The following is a 12,396-nucleotide window of genomic DNA, read 5'->3' as shown; positions in this document are numbered from 1 at the left end:
ACAACCTCATAACCCAGCGACATAAAATCCTCCAAATCTCTAAACAACTGCCAAAACAACCTCAAAAACCAATGACTTAAAATCCTCTAAATCTCTAAACAACTGCCAAAACAACAACCTCAAAAACCAATGACTTAAAACCCTCTAAATCTCTAAACAACTGTCAACACAACAACCTCAAAAACAAATGACAAAATCCTCCAAATTTCTAAACAACTGCCAAAACAACAACCTCCAAAACCAATGACTTAAAAGCCTCCAAATCTCTAAACAACTGCCAAAACAACAACCTCCAAAACCAATGACATAAAATCCTCCAAATCTGTAAACAACCGCCAAAACAACCTCAAAAACCAATGACTTAAAATCCTCTAAATCTCTAAACAACTGCCAAAACAACAACCTCCAAAACTATTGACATAAAATCCTCCAAATCTCTAAACAACTGCCAAAACAACCTAAAAAACCGGCGAAATAAAATCCTCCAAATCTCTGAACAACTGATAAAACAACAACCTCCAAAACCAATGACATAAAATCCTCCAAATCTGTAAACAACCGCCAAAACAACCTCAAAAACCAATGACTTAAAATCCTCTAAATCTCTAAACAACTGCCAAAACAACAACCTCCAAAACCAATGACATAAAATCCCCCCAATCTCTAAACAACTGCCAAAACAACCTAAAAAACCGGCGAAATAAAATCCTCCAAATCTCTGAACAACTGATAAAACAACAACCTCCAAAACCAATGACATAAAATCCTCCAAATCTCTAAATAACTGCCAAAACAACAACCTCCAAAACCAATGACTTAAAATCCTCTAAATCTCTAAACAACTGCCAAAACAACAACCTCCAAAACCAATGTTATAAAATCCTCCAAATCTCTAAACAACTGTCAAAACAACAACCTCAAAAACTAATGACAAAATCCTCCAAATCTCTAAACAACTGCCAAAACAACGACCTTTTCGACCGAGTGACCAGCGCCGGAGACGTGCCAACTTCACAAGAACATACAAATAAAATAACACATCTAATAACACAATTATTTTATTAAATGAAATAATAATCGAAACAATACAAATTTACAAGAGGTAAATAAAAAGGTAGGGGAGGAGTAAAGATGCGGAGAGGAAGGGAAATGGCAAGGAAATATCGAAGAGGAGGGGAGGGGGGGGGGGGTGTAAGAAGGAGGAGGAGAAGAGGGCAGGGGTAAAAAAGAAGCAGGGGGAGAAGGGGCCTGGAAAGACGGGGAAGGGGGGAGAGGAGCAAGGAAAAGGTGGCGAAGGTAAAGGGGAAAATGTAGGAGGAGAGGGCATGAAAAGTGCCCCTCTCCTTCTCTTCCTCTTCCCTTGCCCATCTCTCTCTTTAAAATCATGTGGTTTTAGAAGCCTTAATTATGAACACTGTGATAGGCTATCATCCACTGACATACTGTGATGCAATACTTCGTCAGTAAGGGAAGTACTCAGTTTCTATTGTTGGCATACCACTTTCTCATGAATGATTAAGAATTTTAAAGAAACAAAGATTGTGTAAAACTTACGCAGCACATTAAAAATCACTATACAGGTATAAATGCATCAACTATATAAGACGAACAAATAGTAGAGTGTTTCCTGCTGCGGCAATACAGCTGGAGTGGCTGCCTGGTTGGACGTGGACAGTGATGCTGTTCACGTATCAAATGTATACCGCACTCAAGGATACCACCATTAAAATTTAGTTTTTTATATTAATATATGAATAGATAGATATATAAAAGTCGATAAATGAAAATCCACAAATACGTTTATATATTTTTTCTTTACTGCAAGTTCTGCCATATTTTTAATTTTTATTTTTATTTTGGTATTTTGAGATTTTGGCGACCCCAGGAAAAGCACTTGGCGACCCCACTTGGGGTCGCGATCCTAGGGTTGGGAAACCTGAGCCTAGAGTTATCTGCTGAACTTACACTTTCTGTAAGGGCCAAGAGTCACCTACTGGACACACACTCTCTGCAAGGGCCTAGAGTCACTTACAGGACTTACATTCTCTCCGAGGGCCTAGAGTTACCTACTGGACCTACACTCTCTGTGAGATCCTAGACCTGCTCTACTTATACTCTCTGCAAGGGCCTAGAATCACCTGCTGGACCTACACTTTCTGCGAGTGTCTTGAGTCACTTGCTGGACCTACAATCTCCGCTAGGGCTCATAGTCCCTGCGGGATCTACACTCTCTGCAAAGGCCTAGAGTCACCTGCTGGACCTACACTCTATGCAAGGGCCTAGAGTTACCTACTGGACCCACACTCTCTGCGAGGGCCTAGAGTTACTTGCTACACCTACAATCTCTGCGAGGGCCTATAGCCCCTTGCTGGACCTACACTGTCTGCGAAAGCCTAGAGTCACCTACTGGACCTACAGTCTCTGTAAGGACATGGAATCACCTACTGGACCTACAATCTCTACGAGGGCCTAGAGTCACCTACTGGACCTACGCTCTCTGCGAGGGCCTAGAGTCACATGCTATGCCTACACTCACTGTGAATGCCTAGATTCACCTACTGGACCTACCTTCTCTGCAATGGTCTAGAGTCACTTACTAGACTTACACTCTCTGTGAGGGCCTAAAGTTACCTACAGGACCTGCACTCTCTGCCGGGGCCTATACCTGCACGACCTACACTCTCTGCGATGTCCTAGAGTCACTTGCTCGACCTACACTCTCTGCGAGGGTCTAAAGTCACCTACTGGACCTACAATCTCTGCGAAGGGCTAGACCTGCTCGACCTACACTCTCTTTGAGAAACTAGAGTCACCTACTGGACCTAAACTCTTGGCAAGGGCAAGAGTCAATTACTGAACCTACACTCTCTGCTAGGGCCTAGAGTTACCGACTGGACCTACACTCTCTGTGGGGGCCTACACCTGCTCTACCTACACTCTCTGTGAATGCCTAGTAACATGCTCTACCTACACTCTCTGCCAGGGCGTAGAGTCACCTACTAGAACTAGACTCTCTATGAGGGCCTAAAGTCCCGTAGTGGACCTTCACTATATACGAGGGCCTAGAAACACTTGCTATACCTACTCTCTCTGTGAGAGCCTAGACACACCTGATGGACCTATACTCTCAGTGAGGGCCTAGAGTCTCTTGTTGGACCTACACTCTCTGCGAGGGCCTAGAGTCACCTGCTGGAATTACACTCACTTCAAGGGACTAGAGTCACCTGCTAGACCTACACTCTCTGCAAGGGCTTGAAGTCACCTGCTGGAACTACATTCTCTGGGAAAGCCTAGAATCACGTGCTCACCGTACACTCTCTGCGAGGGCCTAGAGTCATTTGCTGGACTTACGCTCTCTGCGAGGGCCTAGAGGCACCTGCTGGAAATACACTCTCTGCGATGGCCTAGAGTCACCTGCTGGACTTACACTCTCTCTGAGGGACTAGAGTCATCTGCTGGAGCTACAATATCTGCGAGAGCCTAGTGTCACCTGTTTGACCTACAGGGCTTAGAGTCACACGCTGGATGTACACTCTCTGCAAGGCGCTAGAGTCTGCAGCTGGAGCTATACTCTGCATGAGGACCTAGAATCACCTGCTGGACATAAACTCTCCGCGAGGGCCTAGATTCCCCAACGGGTCATACACTTTCTGCAAAGGCTTAGTGTCACCTTCTAGACCTAAACTCTGCAAGGGCCTAGAGTCACCTACTGGACCTACAATCTCTGCATGGGCCTAGAGTCACCTACTGGACCTACACACTCTGCGAGGGGCTAGAATCACCTGCTGGACCTACACTCTCTGCGAGGGCCTAGAATCACCTGCTGGACCTACACTCTCGGCGAGGGCGTATAGTCACCTGCTGGACCTACGCTCTCTACGAGGGCCTGGAATCACATGCGGAATCTACACTCCCTATGACGGCCTAGAGTCACATACTGGACCTACACTCTCTGAGAGGGCCTAGAGTCATTTACTGGATTTGAACTCTCTATGAGGGCCTAGAGTTACCTACTGGACCTACAATCTCTGCTGGGCCCTAGACCTGCTCGACCTACACTCTCTGCGATGGCCTACAGTCACCTGCTTGACCTACACTCTCTACGAGGGTCTAGAGTCACCTACTGGACTTACAATCTCTGTGAGGGCCTAGAGCTGCTCGACCTACACTCTCTGTGAGGGCCTAGAGTCACCTACTGGACCTTCACACTCTGGAAGAGCCTAGAATCACTTACTGGACCTAGACTCTCCGCTAGGGCCTAGAGTTACTTACTGGACCTACACTCTCTGCTGGGGCATAGACCTGCTCGACCTAAACTCTTTGCGAAGGCCTAGACCTGCTTGACCTACACTCTCTGTGAATGCCTAGAGTCACCTGATGGCCCTACACTCTCTGTGAGGGCCTAGAGTCACTTGTCGGAACTATATTCTCTGTTAGGGCCTAGAGTCACTTGCTCAACGTACACTTTCTACGAGGGCCTAGAGTCATCTGCTGGACTTCCACTCTCTGTGAGGGCATAGAGTCATCTGCTGGACATACACACTCTGCTAGGTCCTAGAGTCACCTGCTGGACTTACACTCTCTTAGAGGGCCTAGAGTCACCAGCTGGACCTAAAATCTCGGCAGGGTGTAGAGTCACCTATTTGACCTACAGGGCCAAGAGTCCCATTCTGGATGTACACTCTCTGCAAGGCCCTAGAGTCTGCAGCTGGATCTACACTGTATGAGGGCCTAGAGTGACCTGCAGGACATACACTCTGCGAGGGCCTAGATCCACCAACGGGTCTTACACTTTTCGCGAAGGCCTAGAGTTACTTTCTAGACCTAAACTTTCTGCGAGGGCCTAGAGTCACCTACTGGACCTACACTCTCTGCAAGGGCCTAGAGTCACCTACTGGACCTACACTCTCTGCGAGGGCCTAGAGTCACCTGCTCGACATGAACTCTCTGCGAGGGCCTATAGTCAACTGATAGACCTAAACTCTCTGCGAGGGCCTGGAATCACCTGCCGAACATACACTCACAATGAGAGCGTAGATTCACCTAATGGACCTACACTCTCTGAGAGGCGCTAGAGTCACTTACTGAACTTGAACTCTGTGAGGGCCTAAAGTTACCTACAGGACCTGCACTCTCTGCTGGGGCCTAGACCTGCTCGACCTACACTCTCTATGACGGCCTAGAGTCACCTGCTGGACTTACACTCTGCGAGTGTCTAGGGTCACTAATGGACCTACAATCTCTGCGAGAGCCTAAAGTCCAATAGTGGACATTCACTCTCTGAAAGCCCCTAAAATCACCTGCTGGACCTACACTCTCTGTGAGAGCCTAGAGTCACTTGGACCTACACTCTCTGCAAAGGCCTAGAGTCACCTGCTGGACCTACACTCTCTGCAACAGCTTAGAGTCACCTACTGGACCTACACTCTCTGCGAGGGCCTAGAGTTACTTGTTAAACCTACAATCTCTGCGAGGGCCTATAGTCTCTTGTTGGCATTACACTCTCTGCTAAGGTCTAGAGTCACCTACTGGACCCACACTCTCTGTAAGGACATGGAATCACCTACTGGACCTACACTCTCTGCGAGGGCCTAGAGTCACCTACTGGACCTACACTCTCTGCGAGGGCCCAGAGTCATCTGCTAAACCTACACTCTCTGTGAATGCCTAGATTTACCTAATGGACCTACACTCTCTGCGAAGGCAAGAGTCATTTACTGGACCTACACTCTCTGCTGGGGCCTAGAGTTACTGACTGGACCTGCACTCTCTACTAGGGCTTTGAACTGCTCGACCTACACTCTCTGCAGTGGCCTGGACCACCTCTACCTACACTGTCTGTGAAAGCCTAGTCACATGCTGGACCTACACTCTCTGCGAGGGCGTAGAGTCACCTAGTAGACCTACACACTCTATGAGTGCCTAAAGGTCCGTAGTGCACCTTCACTCTCTACAAGGGCCTAGAATCATTTGATATTTCTACTCTCCCTGTGAGAGCCTAGAGTCAGCTGATGGACCTAAACTCTCTCTGAGGGCCTAGAGTCTCTTGTTGGACCTACACTCTCTGCGAGGGCTTAGAGTCACCTGCTGGAATTACACTCACTTCAAGGGACTAGAGTCATATGCTAGACTTACATTCTTTGCAAGGGCTTGGAGTCACCTGATGGAACTACATTCTCTTTGAGGCCCTAGAATCACGTGCTCAACGTACACTCTCTGCGAGGGCCTAGAGTCATCTGCTGGACTTACACTCTCTGCTAGGGCCTAGAGTCACCTGCTGGAAATACACTCTCTGCGAGGGCCTAGAGTCACCTGCTGGACTTACACTCTCTCTGAGGGACTAGAGTCACTTACTGGACCTACACTCTCTGCGAGAGCCTAGAATCACTTACTGGACCTACACTCTCTGCTAGGGCCTAGAGTTACTTACTGGACCTACACTCTCTACTAGGCCCTAGACCTGCTCGACCTACACTCTCTGCGAAGGCATAGACCTGCTCGACCTACACTCTCTGTGAATGCCTAGAGTCACATGCTGAATCTACACTCTTTGCGGGGGCCTAGAGTCACCTACTAGACCTATACTCTCTGTGAGGGCCTAAATTCCCATAGTGGACCTTCACTCTCTACGAGGGCCTAGAATCACTTGCTTGACCTACTCTCTCTGTAAGAGCCTAGAGTCACCTGATGGACATACACTCTCTGCGAGGGCCTAGAGTCACCTCCTGGACCTACTCTCACTTCAAGGGACTAGAGTCACTTTCTAGACCTACACTCTCTGCAAGGGCTTGGAGTCACCTGCTGGAACTGCATTCTCTGTTAGTGCCTCGAGTCACTTGCTCAACGTACACTCTCTACGAGGGCCTAGAGTCATCTGCTGGACTTACACTCTTAGTGAGGGCATAGAGTCACCAACGTGTCTTACACTTTTTGCGAAGGCCTAGAGTCACCTTCTGGACCTAAACTTTCTGTGAGGGCCTAGAGTCACTTACTGGACCTACACACTCTTAAAGGGCTAGGGTCACCTACAGTACTGGACCTACACTCTCTGCTAGGGCCTAGAGTCACCTGCTAGACATTAACTCTCTGCGAGGGCCTATAGTCAACTGCTTGACCTTCACTCTCTGCGAGGGCCTGGAATCACCTGCCTAACATACACTCACAGTGAGGGCGTAGATTCACCTAATGGACCTACACTCTCTGAGAGGCCCTAGAGTCACTTACTGAACTTGAACTCTGTGAGGGCCTAGAGTTACCTACTGGACCTACAGTCTCTGCTGGGGCCTAGACCTGCTCGATCTACACTCTCTATGACGGCCTAGAGTCACCTGCTGGACCTACACTTTCTGCAATAGCTTAGAGTCACCTACTGGACATACACTCTCTGCGAGGTCCTAGAGTTACTTGCTACACCTACAATCTCTGCGAGGGCCTATAGTCTCTTGTTGGACCTACACTCTTTGCGAAGGCCTAGAGTCACCTACTGGACCTACACTCTCTGTAAGGACATGGAATCACCTACTGGACCTACACACTCTGCGAGGGCCTAGAGTCACCGGCTACATCTACATTCCCTGTGAGTGCCTATAGACAGCTACTGGACTTACACTCTCCGCGAGGGCCTTGAGTCACCTGCTGAACCTATACTCACTGTGGATGTCTAGATTCACCTACTGGAAATACTTTCTCTGTGAGGGCCTAAAGTCATTTACCGGACTTACACTCTCTGTGAGGCCCTAGAGTTACCTACTGAACCTACAATTTCTGCTGGGGCCTAGACCTGATCGACATACACTCTCTGCGATGGCCTAGAGTCCCTTGCTGGACCTACACTCTCTGCAAGGGACTAGAGTCACATACTGGACCTACAATCTCTGCGAGGGCCTAGACCTGCTCGACCTACACTCTCTGTGAGGAACTAGAGTCACATACTGGACATATACTCTCTGCGAAGGCCTAGAGTCACTCACTGGACCTGCACTCTCTTCTAGGGCCTAGAGTTAACGACTGGACCTATACTCTACTAGGGCCTATACCTGATCGACCTACAGTCTCTGCGGGGGCCTAGACCTGCTCTACCTACACTCTCTGTGAATGCCTAGTCAAATGCTGGACCTACACTCTCTATGAGGGCCTAAAGTCCCATAGTGGACCTTCACTCTCTACGAAGGCCTAGAATCACTTGCTATACCTACTCTAGCTGTGAGAGCCTAGAGTCACTTGATGGACCTACACTCTCTGTGAGGGCCTAGAGTCACATGCTGGACCTACACTCTTTGCGAAGGCCTAGAGTCACCTACTAGACCTACACTCTCTATGAGGGCCTAAAGTCCCGTAGTGGACCTTCACTCTCTACGAAGGCCTAGAATCACTTGCTATACCTACTCTTGCTGTGAGAGCCTAGAGTCACCTGATGGACCTACACTCTCTGTGAGGGCCTAGAGTCAATTGTTGGAGCTACACTTTCTGCGAGGGCCTAGAGTCACCTGCTGGAATTACACGCACTTCAAGGGACTACTGTAGAGTCACCTGCTAGACCTACACACTCTGCAAGGGCTTGAAGTCACCTTCTGGAACTACATTTTCTGTGAGGGCCTAGATTCACGTGCTCAACGTACACTCTCTGCGAGGGCCTAGAGTCATCTGCATGACTTACACTCTCTGCAAGGGCCTAGAGTCACCTACTGGACCTACACTCTCTGCGAGGGCCTAGAGTCACCGGCTAGACATGAACTCTCTGCGAGGGCCTATAGTCACCTGCTAGACCTACACTCTCTGCTAGGGCCTGGAATCACCTGCTGAACATACACTCACAGTGAGGGCGTAGATTCACCTAATGGACCTACACTCTCTCGGAGGCCCTAGAGTCACTTACTGAACTTGAAATCTGTGAGGGCCTAGAGTTACCTGCTGGATCTACATTCTTTGCTGGAGCCTAGACCTGCTCGATCTACTCTCTCTATGACGGCCTAGAGTCACCTGTTGGACCTACACTCTCTACGAGTGTCTAGGGTCACTAATGGACCTATAATCTCTGCGAACGCATAAAGTCCCTTAGTGGACCTTCACTCTCTGCAATGTCCTAAAATCACCTGCTGGACCTACACTCTCTGTGAGAGCCTAGAGTCACTTGGACCTACACTCTATGTAAAGGCTTAGAGTCACCTGCTGAACCTACACTCTCTGCGAGGGCCTAGAGTTACTTGCTACACCTACAATCTCTGGGAGGGCCTATACTCTCCTGTTGGATCTACACTCTTTGCAAAGGCCTAGAGTCACCTGCTGAACCTACACTCACTGTGGATGTCTAGTTTCATCTACTGGAAATGCCTTCTCTGCGAGGGCCTAAAGTCACTTACTGAACTTACACTCTCTGCGAAGGCCTAGAGTCACTCACTGGACCTGCACTCTCTTCTAGGGCCTAGAGTTAACGACTGGACCTATACTCTACTAGGGCCTATACCTGATCGACCTACAGTCTCTGCGGGGGCCTAGACCTGCTCTACCTACACTCTCTGTGAATGCCTAGTCAAATGCTGGACCTACACTCTCTATGAGGGCCTAAAGTCCCATAGTGGACCTTCACTCTCTACGAAGGCCTAGAATCACTTGCTATACCTACTCTAGCTGTGAGAGCCTAGAGTCACTTTATGGACCTACACTCTCTGTGAGGGCCTAGAGTCACATGCTGGACCTACACTCTTTGCGAAGGCCTAGAGTCACCTACTAGACCTACACTCTCTATGAGGGCCTAAAGTCCCGTAGTGGACCTTCACTCTCTACGAAGGCCTAGAATCACTTGCTATACCTACTCTTGCTGTGAGAGCCTAGAGTCACCTGATGGACCTACACTCTCTGTGAGGGCCTAGAGTCAATTGTTGGAGCTACACTTTCTGCGAGGGCCTAGAGTCACCTGCTGGAATTACACTCACTTCAAGGGACTACTGTAGAGTCACCTGCTAGACCTACACACTCTGCAAGGTCTTGAAGTCACCTTCTGGAACTACATTTTCTGTGAGGGCCTAGATTCACGTGCTCAACGTACACTCTCTGCGAGGGCCTAGAGTCATCTGCATGACTTACACTCTCTGCAAGGGCCTAGAGTCACCTACTGGACCTACACTCTCTGCGAGGGCCTAGAGTCACCGGCTAGACATGAACTCTCTGCGAGGGCCTATAGTCACCTGCTAGACCTACACTCTCTGCTAGGGCCTGGAATCACCTGCTGAACATACACTCACAGTGAGGGCGTAGATTCACCTAATGGACCTACACTCTCTCGGAGGCCCTAGAGTCACTTACTGAACTTAAAATCTGTGAGGGCCTAGAGTTACCTGCTGGATCTACATTCTTTGCTGGGGCCTAGACCTGCTCGATCTACTCTCTCTATGACGGCCTAGAGTTACCTGTTGGACCTACACTCTCTACGAGTGTCTAGGGTCACTAATGGACCTATAATCTCTGCGAACGCATAAAGTCCCTTAGTGGACCTTCACTCTCTGCAATGTCCTAAAATCACCTGCTGGACCTACACTCTCTGTGAGAGCGTAGAGTCACTTGGACCTACACTCTATGTAAAGGCTTAGAGTCACCTGCTGAACCTACACTCTCTGCGAGGGCCTAGAGTTACTTGCTACACCTACAATCTCTGGGAGGGCCTATACTCTCCTGTTGGATCTACACTCTTTGCGAAGGCCTAGAGTCACCTGCTGAACCTACACTCACTGTGGATGTCTAGTTTCATCTACTGGAAATGCCTTCTCTGCGAGGGCCTAAAGTCACTTACTGAACTTACACTCTCTGTGAGGGCCTAGAGTTACCTACTGGACCTACACTCTCTGCTGGGGACTAGACCTGATCGACATACACTCTCTGCGATGGCCTAGAGTCCCCTGCTGGACCTACACTCTCTGCGAGGGACTAGAGTCACCTACTGGACCTACTATCTCTGCGAGGGCCTAGACCTGCTCGACCTACACTCTCTGTGAGGAACTACAGTCACATACTGGACATACACTCTCTGCGAGGGCCTTGAGTCACTCACTGGACCTGCACTCTCTTCTAGGGCCTAGAGTTAACGACTGGACCTACACTCTACGAGGGCCTATACCTGCTCGACCTACAGTCTCTGGGGGGGCCTAGACCTGCTCTACCTATACTCTCTGTGAATACCTAGTCAAATGCTGGACCTACACTCTCTGCGAGGGCGTAGAGTCACCTACTAGACCTACACGCTCTATGAGGGCCTAAAGTCCCGTAGTGGACCTCCACTCTCTACGAAGGCCTAGAATCACTCTCTATACCTACTCTCGCTGTGACAGCCCAGAGTCACCTGATGGACCGACACTCTCTGTGAGGGCCTAGAGTCAATTGTTGGACCTACACTTTCTGCAAGGGCCTAGGGTCACCTGCTGGAATTACACGCACTTCAAGGGACTACTGTAGAGTCACGTGCTAGACCTACACTCTCTGCAAGGGCTTGAAGTCACCTTCTGGAACTACATTCTCTGTGAGGGCCTAGAGTCACATGCTCAACGTACACTCTCTGTGAGGGCCTAGAGTCATCTGCTGGAATTACACTCTTTGCGAGGGCCTAGAGTCACCTGCTGGAAATACACTCTCTGCGAAGGACTAGAGTCACGTGCTGGACTTACACTCTCTCTGAGGGACTAGAGTCACTTGCTGGACCTACAATCTCTGTGAGAGCCTAGTGTAACCTCTTTGACCTACAGGGCCTGTAGTCACACGTTGGATGTACACTCTCTACAAGGCGCTAGAGTCAGCAGCTGAACCTATACTCTGCATGAGGACCTAGAATCACCTGCTGGACCTACACTCTCCGCGGGGGCCCAGATTCACCAACGGGTCTTACACTTTCTGCAAACGCCTAGTGTCACCTTTTGGACATGAACTCTCTGCGAGGGCCTATAGTCACCTGCTAGACCTACACTCTCTGCGAGGGCCTGGAATCACCTGCTGAACATACACTCACAGTGAGGGCGTAGATTCACTTAATGGACCTACACTCTCTGAGAGGCCCTAGAGTCACTTACTGAATTTGAAATCTGTGAGAGCCTAGAATTACCTACTGGATCTACAGTCTCTGCTGGGGCCTAGACCTGCTCAACCTACACTCTCTATGATGGCCTAGAGTCACCTGCTGGACCTACACTCTCTGCGAGTGTCTAGGGTCACTAATGGACCTATAATCTCTGCAAAGGCATAAAGTCCCTTAGTGGACCTTCACTCTCTGCAATGTCCTAAAATCACCTTCTGGACCTACACTCTCTGTGAGAGCCTAGAGTCACTTGGACCTACACTCTATGTAAAGGCTTAGAGTCACCTGCTGGACCTACACTCTCTGCGAGGGCTTAGAGTTACTTGCTACACCTACAA

Source organism: Palaemon carinicauda, chromosome 11 (genome assembly GCF_036898095.1).
Source record: "Palaemon carinicauda isolate YSFRI2023 chromosome 11, ASM3689809v2, whole genome shotgun sequence".
NCBI lineage: Eukaryota > Metazoa > Arthropoda > Malacostraca > Decapoda > Palaemonidae > Palaemon > Palaemon carinicauda.
This window is presented reverse-complemented; position numbering follows the sequence as displayed.